The sequence below is a fragment of the Mytilus trossulus genome, unplaced genomic scaffold, assembly GCF_036588685.1.
Source record: "Mytilus trossulus isolate FHL-02 unplaced genomic scaffold, PNRI_Mtr1.1.1.hap1 h1tg000236l__unscaffolded, whole genome shotgun sequence".
Taxonomy (NCBI): domain Eukaryota; kingdom Metazoa; phylum Mollusca; class Bivalvia; order Mytilida; family Mytilidae; genus Mytilus; species Mytilus trossulus.
In genome coordinates this window covers 85,131-95,440 of record NW_026963316.1, presented here as the reverse complement: position 1 = coordinate 95,440, position 10,310 = coordinate 85,131, and the positions used below count along the sequence as shown (strand labels likewise).

The 10,310-nt window shown below is 33.2% G+C and overlaps 1 pseudogene; it reads right to left on the bottom strand.

Moving 5' to 3' along the window:
• Positions 1-7,869: 7,869 nt before the first annotated feature.
• Positions 7,870-10,310, bottom strand: part of LOC134701351 (sodium- and chloride-dependent glycine transporter 1-like) — a 32,224-nt pseudogene continuing 29,783 nt past the window's right edge.

Genomic DNA, 10,310 nt, shown 5'->3' with positions numbered 1-10,310 from the left:
GTTCATTTCACTTTTTTACTATCAGGTATTAATATTGTTACTACGAGGTCAATGATCGTATCTCAACAGGTTAACATTACAGAATGTATCATACGTGTGTTTATACCAAGATGTCGATAAATAAAATTAAATACCCTGAATTTATCATGCGTTTCAACAACATAATTATGTTCATCAAATTGCTGAAAGACTTCCTTTTTTAATTATTGAAATATATCCTCCTTAATAGACAATTACAAAATGTACATCTTTGTGTAAGTTTGATACACCAGTTCGAGATAATACCATCAATGTCTATCTAATACTAGTTGTGGTTTGATGGTTGTATGGAGGATAGATGCAGTTTGCTTTGATTCTATGTAATAGGAACATTATAAAAACCTTCTTATCAAGCTAAGTTGTTGCGTTTATTTATTTATGGATTTTTTTTTAGATATAAAGTACAATTTGAATTTCAAAAAAACAAAAAGGTGTTTATTTAATACATAGTAAGTTAATCCATTACCTGCAAGTGCAAAATATGCTGCAGTTTATATCAGTTCTCTTATTCGACAATTTGTATCTGAATCACTTTTACTAGCACATTTGTCTACGCCCGTCCTTAAAGACGGCACGTACTATGATATATCGTTGTCCGTCAGTCCGGATTAGGTTACATTGTTTGACCGGCTATCTTCTCCTAGAGTATTAAAGGTGCAAATTTAATATTCAGTAGGATGTTCATACACATGATGAAGGTTTGCATGGCCACAGGATTTTGATTTTTGATTTTTTTTCACACATTCTTAAAATGACAGGCCTAGGTAGTTGGACTCAAGCTTGCTTATTGTCAAGCGGGGGCATCATTTGTGTCTTATAGACAGCCTAACAATTTCAAATTGTATATGCCAATATCACTGTTTTTCAAATCTAAAATATATGGAACTATACTTATGACAGAGCAGAATAAGGGGGGGGGGGGCATCGTTAATTGTGTAAATGATCTATGAACTTAAAACAAGTTTTAGTCCTATCCTTGTAACATGTGATGTGATGATTGTGTATTTCAAACGGAAAAAATTGAAAATAAGTATACAATCATGTAAATTCTTGTTTGTAAAATTAGAAGTAAACTGCTTTATCACGATATACTCTTCGAACTTTCCTTTTTTTACCAACAAGTCAGGAATATGACAGTTCTTGTCCTTTCGTTTTTGATGTGTTTTGTCGTTTGAGCTTGCCATGTGATTAGGGACTTTCAGATTTAATTTGCCCTGAGTTCAGTATTTTTGTGATTTTACTTTTTATCCATATATTAGTAATTATTTTAGTCAAAGTCACACAGGCAAATAAATCGATGTGTAAAAAAACCGACTGATCGAACATATCAAAACAATATGTATAGAACCACCAGAAAACGTGTTCTTTGCTTACTCTTCATATAATGCAAATTATCACGAATTTTATATTTCATAAAGATTAAATGGTGCAAAATTAGCGTTTTTTTTAAAAGCAATTGACAAACTTTGATAAATTGGACGACTTAATAACTGAAGAAAAGTGCAGTCTAAAATGTTTTTGCATTGTTTTACCTCTCAGATGTAGCCTAAATGCTGAATGTTTCCCACTGAATTGCCAAGGTGTTGTCATGTACTGCAATTTAATGTTTAATGTGATACTTTGATTATGAAATATATAAACATACTATTTCAATTACGGGATTAAATAACCGTGTTTTACACATCGGACAACACTGGTTACCGGAACTTTGAAAACAAGAAGCCATGTACTTCATCAATAATCATATCTAGGAAAAAATCAATGTGCGTCCCTAGTTTAAGTATAAATGTCCTGATGTTTGTATTATCCAAATTGATAAGAAAAAAAGTGGTCTCCAAGGATTAACAGTCCTTCACCATTCATTTGATACCCATTTGACAAATGAGCCTGTGATATCAATGAATGATCTATTCATATATATCCAAATCAATTTTACATACATTGTACTTTATTATAAAATCTTGTTTTATTCTTAACTTTGAAAAAATATTAACAAGACCTGAGAATGAAAATAGACAGTGCACCAATGTAGGTTGATGATAGTATGGAGGATAGATGTAGTTTGCTTTGATTATATGTAAAAAAACTCATCATAGATACCAGGACTGCATTTTGTATATACGACAGGAAAATGTAAAAACCTTCAAATCTAGCTAAGTTGTTGCGTTAAAATTTTACATGTTCAATTTTACATTTTGCGAAGTTGAAACAACAATTTAACGGATGTGAAAAAAAGAATATTCATTATAGGTTACAGCAGAAAATCTGCAAATATAAAGTATGATGTGAATTTAAAAAAAAACAAAAAGTGGTTTATTTGATACATATCACGTTAATCCATTGCCCGCAAGTGCAAAATATGTTGCAGTTTACATCAGGGCTTTTATTCGACAATCCGTATCTGAATATATTGTATATGCAGATTTTTTACGCTCGCTCTTAAAGACGGCACGTACTATGATTTATCGTTCACGGTCTGTCCGTCCGTCCGTCCGGATTAGGATACATTGTTTGTCCGGCTATCTCCTCCTAGAGTATTGAAGGTATAAATTCAATATTTAGTGGGAGGCACATAAGAAAGGTTTGCATGGCCACAGGATTTTGATTTTTTTTCAAACATTCTGAAAATGACAGGCCTAGGAAGTTGGACTCAAATAGCTTCATACAGAGATCATGTTTTGGCCGCTATCATCTACTAGAGTATTAAAGGTAAAAAAAATGATATTTAGTAGGATTTTTATATAAATAATGAAGGTTTTCACGGCCAAAGGATTTTGATTTTTTTTCAAACATTTTACAAATGACAGGACTAGGTAGTTGGACTCAACTAGCTGCATACAGAGATCATGGTGTGTCTAGTTTCCTCTTCCTAGAGAATTAAAGGTGCAAATTTAATAACTAGTAGGATGTTCATACACATAATGAAGGTTTGCATGGCCGCCGTATTTGATTTATTTTTTTAATATTCTTAAAACGACAGTTAGTTGCCTTTTTTTTTTTATCTTGCTGCCTAAAGAGATCATGGTTCGCCCTACTATCTCCTCCTTTAGTTACAACATCATGCACAGTGGCAAATTAATAATGTTCCATGGTCAGGTGGGAGCATCATTTGTGTCTAATAAGGCGTAACAATTTTAAATTGTATGTCCATATCACTGTTTGTCAAATCTACAATCTGTGATACTATTCTTATGTTTATTTCAGAGCAGAATAAATGGGGAGGGGCATTGTAAATTATTGTGTAAATTATCCAGGAATTTAAAACAAGTTTTAGCCCTACTCTTGCAACGTGTGATGTGATGTTTGTGTATTTCAAATAGAAATAGTTGAAAATAAGTATACAAGCATGTAAATCCTTGTTTGAAGAATAAGAGGTCAACTGCTTTATCACGAGATACTCTTCGAACTTTCCTTTTTAACACCAACATCGATACTAGTAATTATTTTAGTCAAAGTCACGCAGGCAAATCGATGTGTACCAACAAACTAATCTTACATATCCATTTAGAAGAACCACAAGAAAACGTGTTCTTTGCTTACTCATCAGATAATTTTATGCTATATGCAAATTATCACGAGTTATATATTTCACGAAGAAGACATGGTACACAATTAGCGATTGACAAACTTAATAACTAACAAAAAGCGCAGTTTAATAAAATGTTTGTATTGTTTTCCCTGTTACAAGCTAACACAATATGCTGAATGTTTCCCAATGAATTTTAATGGTGTTGTCTTGTACTGTTTTTCACATCAGACTGCATTAGTAACTGGAACTTTGGATACACCAAACCAGGTACTTCATATCTAATTAGAAACAGCCAAGGTGTCGCTAGTTTAAGAATTCATTCATGATGTGTTTATCTTTTTTAGTAATTTGGATAATGCAAATGTGGAAATCAAAATAGGAACACTTTTAATTTATAAGTTTTGCAAATATTCAAAGTCATCAATGAACCATTACTGAAGGTACATGGCTAAATAATCTTCATGAACATGAGATATGCCAATGCTTATACCACTGTATACCAATTATCATTAATTTATCACTCGGGCCGAGTTCAATTGAAACTCTACAATCGACTTCAGAGTTGATAGATTATCACGTGAACGCACTCGAGGTGATATTCGGAACAACTCTAAGTAACTCTAGGGTAAGGCCCTGACCAAGCATAAAAAAATAAAATATCCTCGTTGGTATGACGTCTTTCAAGAGGTTTTTGAGTTTAACCCTGGCTCGGTGAGGGTTGGAACCAGGGTACAAGGGGTTACCTCGAGTGGTTCAAGTAAAATCGTATTGTTGAAATCCGAGTTAGTAAAGTTAACTCGAGAGTTTCAAGTGAACTCGGCCTAAGTAACTCTAGGGTTAGGCCCTGACCAAGCATAAAAAAATAAAATATTCTCATTGGTTTGACCGTCATTCAAGAATTTTTCGAGTTTAACTCTGGCTCGGTGAGGGTTGGAACCAGAGTACTAGGGGTTAACTCGGGTGGTTCAAGTATAACCGTATTGTTAAAACTCGAGTTAGTAAAGTTAACTCGAAAGTTTCAAGTGAACTTTGCCTATAGTAGTTCCCCATATACTAACCTAATCACGAACTAATACAGGTTAACTAAGCAACAATTTCAAAGTCAACAGACCATGCCTTACCACCAGTGGTTCACCATAAACTAGACCTTATCACAAACTAATACATTATTGACGCGAGACAAAAGCTGATAAACCATTATCACAGTGTAGATACTATTCTGTACGCTATCCGGAAGTCGCGATTTTCGAAGCGAGAACTTTTTGGATCACATTTTAAATTTGTTGGATATGCTATATTAAACGGTAAGATGTTCATCTGTACATTGCTTGATGATTAATTCAGCTGACATCGATATTCACAAATGGTTTATAATTATTTTTAGCACATTCATTATTCGTATCTTTGCCTTAATCAAGAGATTTTCAAGTGCATCACTAAGGAAAATCAGTCGGTGAACCTAAAAACAATCTTTTTGCACCCTTACTGTACAAATTAACGTAAAAACCAGACTTTCTTTACTAAATAAAGTATATTTTAAGTGGTGGTAAAAGTTTCAGCCAGATCTATGAAGCCAGAAATAAGAAAATTACACTTGTTTGAATTTCTCACTGTACGATCAGTCCCGCTTGTATATTTTGAAACTGTATGACCAGTCTTTATTTCACTGTATTCTAGTGGTGATTTCAAAGTTATTTACGATACATTAGAAGATGACATTTTTCTAAATAACACAAATATATGTTAAAAAATTCACATCCCGAAAACTTATCAAACATGTTTAGCTTGATAGGGTGTACTCGACTTACTACATTAAGTATAAGGATGTTTGAATGTTGCTGAAATAAGAGGAAGGTTTGTTTGTTTATATAAGTTTCTGTAGACTATTAGTCCCCGAGGGTATCATCACCCCCAGTAGCCAGTACTTTGGTACTGGCATGAAAATACGGATTGTTTGTGTTATTAAAATTTGCTGTTACAAAATATTAGAAATTATTATAAATTAAGGAATTTATATCTCCCTCATGCAAAGCTCTGATTCCTTTCACGGATTTGGCTATACTTTTTGGACCTTTTGGATTATAGCTCTTCATCCTTTATATAATTAGATTTGGATTTCAAATATTTTGGCCACGAGCATCACTGAATAGCATGTATTGTAGAAATGCGCATCTGGTGCGAGAAAATTGGTACCGTTAATTTTATTTCAGAAATGTCCTCGGTTATACTTAAAATTGTACAAACACACAGATTTAATTGTTATATAAAAATGCATGTATTTACAAACATTCGAGGCCGTACTGTAGCATATAATTGATCACAGTTCCTTCACTTTGTTTTGGATGTAGATCTGTCTCTTTCACACTCAATTGTACACCACTTTGTAAATCGGTGGTTTATAGTGATAATGAAGTTCGTCTTTCCGTTCGTCCGTTGGACCGTTACAACATGTTTCGCCGGTTTGTTAGCGCATCTCCTCATAAACCACTTAATATACATTGGGGTTTCCAGACATTTTTAAATGGAGAGGGGGGCCAATTCAGGAGAAAAGAGGATTCCCAATATATGTTCCCATATAAATGCATTGAAAGTTAAAAAAGAGTTTCAAACTGCCGGATCCCAATTTTCTTGAATCCGTCACTGGTATAACTATTAATTATTTTTTCTCCGATTCCGTATCATAAATGATAATATAAAAAAGTAGATGTGGTATGATTGCCAATGAGACAACCGTCCACAAGAGATCAAAATGACACAGACACTAACAAACATAGGTCACCGTGTGGCCTTCAACAATGAGCAAAATCAATACCACAAAGTCAGCTATAAAAGGCCCCGAAATGACAATGTAAAACAATTCAAACGAGAAAATTAACGGCCTTATTTATAAAAAAAAAAGGAATGTATTTCGAGTTTTATTAAAAATCTTTTATGGGGTTTCTTATATAAAATACGGACTTGAACATTGCATTATATGGGGGCACCCATCAGGTATTTCGAACCGTGACCTCAAAAACCAATTGTTAAATTGCTCTATTTTTAATCAATTAATGTATTATGGACCTTCTATTTCGAATTTTGGTAAAAATATTTCTGATGTTTCTATATCTAAAATACGGACTTTGTCATAACCTTATATTGGGCGTACCTATTTTATATCCACAACTTCCTTCAGACACTTGTCATAACTTAATGAATCTTTTTCAGATTCATTATCATTTAATTCAATTGTGCACCTCTTATTTTGATTTTTCGAAAATTCATCAGTTTTCTATTTCCATGATATGGACTTTTCCACTACCTTATTGGGTGGTATCCGTTTACTATATAAATATAATTATTTTGCCGTCTACAAAAATCATCAGAAATATATTTGTATTGTCTAATGAAGGAAATTACACGTTATAGTTCCATGGACACAATCCTAATATCACATTGACACGTATATACCTTCAAATTGCCGTTGTTTTTTTCCTTCAAAATCACGACTAGTCATACAGACGAAACATCTGAAATCGCTACTAGAATACAGTCAGTTTTAGACTGATCGTACAGTAATTTATTTTGGGATCCTCAAGGAAAGCATGTTTTTTTATTTGAAATACGAACATTCTACTTAAATACGGTAGGAATATTGAAACAGTATATATTTAACTGTAAACTGATGCAAATATTTGCAATGAAAGATTAACTGCTTTGTACTACGAGAGCATAATTGTCAATCGATTTCACTTTTTTCTATGAAGTTGGTGTGATGCACACGTATATTTTATATTCTACTGCATGGTTTTGTTACAAATACTCATATTTATGATGCTATACATACATTTAAGATGTGCAAAGCACTTTATAGATATAGGAGTAAACAAATGATGAGAAAAAGCACCAAAACAAAACCGTTCTGTTAGCCAGTTTGAAATCCTCGCTTCAAAAATCGCGACTTCCGGATAGCGTACAGAATAGTATCTACACTGTGATTATGACCATAGTTAAAAGCAAAATCAGTTAAACTGACTTTTAACATCAAACTATAGTTTAAGGTTTACGTTTATGGCAAATGTATTGATGTAAGTTATATTTTTATAACATTTGACATTGAAAAGGTAATACCGACTTCAATAAATGTCAAAATTCCGTATTCAATAATAAAAGTGTTATCAATAACTAATATAATGCTCGGACATTGTTTGAAAATCACATTCACTACACTAAGGTAATAAAAATGTCCCTGTTGATATACACATATAGCATCAGTATCTTATTTCGCAATGATGATACACCATTACGATTAAAAATTTCTTTTAGAGTTTAGTAGATTCCACTACATCTTGAACATAACTTTTATTGTCATACGAAGAATCTGACCGACTTTCGAAAGACGCCATGACAGAATGTTCTGAATATGGCTGATATATATTTGTCTTGTTGACTTCATTAGTGTCTTTTCTAATAAACTGGTAACCATCCTTTTCCAAAACAGTTGATGCCACTGGCGACTGGTAAAAGGAAGTCAAATCTTTGGAATATAAACCAGTCCTGTTCTCTTCAAATGCAGGGCCCCAGTTGGCCTTTGGATGACAAAGCTACAAACACGTTTAAGTGAGAATGTTAAACATGAATAGACAATATTACGATTTTTCAAACATGTATTTTATCATTACAGTGGTCTATATTTTTTAGTGAATAAAATATACGTTATATAGAGTCTTCGATCATTCAATGATTTTTTTTAAGATGGCTGGGTCTGGAATAATTGGATTCAAATTTTCAAAAAAAAACAAAACAAAACAACTTTTTTTTACGAAATCAAATGCCATATTTTTCCTTAAAGACATTTATCACTAAAATGAGAATCAAACCATGTTTAAAAAACATACATGTCACGTCGGGAACATTTATTTAACTTATAAGAACCGTTGAATTAAGAATCATAATGCAAAGCTATTCAATGTACCCCCAGCGGAATCTACAGAAGGTTATCGTTTGTGTTACTGTATATAAATATTGTAGAAAGCATTTTAAAGGAAAATATACGTACATTTCTTTTATCTCTACAAGCACAGTAATACAATATCCATGCTGGAATGAATGTGATAGGGAAGGCAACAATCAACCAGCTCAGAGCTGTTGCCCAATCAGGATAAACGTAGTCATCTAATGTATACGGCTTCCATTGTAGTGCCTTCAATACTATTACAACCTGAAAAAGTAAACAATATCCATGTTGGAATGAAGACGATAGCTGGAAGGTAGCAATCAACTTAGATATTTTAGAATGTTGAAAAAAAAATTGTTTTTCAAATATTTGGCGATTCCATCATAGAACTTTAACAGTGACGTTTGAAATTAGGTAACCATTTTGAAATAGTTCCATTAATGTGTAAACAAATTTACATTATAAGATTGAGAACGGAAATGGGGATGGGACAAAGAGACAACAACCCGACCAAAAAGCAACGAAAACAACCGAAGGACACCAATAGGTCTTCAACACAGCGAGAAAATCATACAGGAGCTAGCGTACATCAGTTGGCTCCTAAACAAAAATGTGTACTAGTTCAATGATAATGGACGGCATACTAAACTCCGAAATAGATTAATGAACTTAAATAAAAAATCATACAGGACTCACAAAGGCAAAAGGCTCCTGACTTGGGTTAATATGTTTTTTTATGTTATTGTATGTTATTCTTTTTATGACTTCATTCAGTAACGTTTATGTTTTCTAGGAATGTATTTATTTCTAAGATGGCTGTACACAAATTTGTCAATGTTTTAGTTCAAGTCTAACATGTAAGAGTAGTCTGTAACGACAAAATATTTTTTTAGTCATTGTATTCAATAGCAGCACTTGTTATTAACCTCTCAAGACGAGGATACACACTCATGATATAGAAGCAACTGTCAGTTTTAAACCAGTGTAGAAGTGGACAAAAAACGTAAACACTGATAGTACGCTCTATTATCGAAATGAAAATATAGACGAGAATTCTACATTTCTATGATTCTTAAAAAAAATCATCTTTAAACACATGTATGTCCATGCATTGTTGCGTCGTTGGGTTTTAATAATTCATAATTATTCATTATTATAACACAACAAGCGTATGGTATAATACTGTGTCAGAAAACAATACACAGGCGAATTCAGATTTTTTTCTGAAGCTGGGGGGGGGGGGGGTCTCCACTAGCTGAAGGGGGAGGCGGGGTCCCTTGCCTCCCTCATTTGCATAAGCAATAGTTTTATTTAGTCACGCAAGAAGCATTAATATAAAATTCGTTCTGCAGTTTTGCAATTGTATACATACCAACAAAGCAATAGGTGCTATGAAGCACCAGGTGGGAGCGAAATAAAAGAAACCTATGGTGACTGGTATCCCTCTTCCAAGCATCATTTCTATGTCAGATTTCATTCGCAAGTAACCTGCAATATTAGACAAAATATTCAATAATGTAAGTGTCAACTTTTATTAAGGTGGGCAAGGGGCGGATCAAGCCATTTAAAAGGGAGGTCCAACTATATGCCCCCATTTAAATGTATTGATTGGCCAAAAAAGGGGTGTATTCCAACTTTCAGCTTTCATTTCCACAATGTATGATATAAAGGAATGCACTTTAGATATGAATGTGTGCATATATTCCTAATGGTGTTTAAGGGCTGTCTTAAGCTTCTTTTTTTTTTACGTCAAGTGTCGTTGCTATGAATTGCATTTGAATGTGAAAGAAAATTCCAAAAGATAGA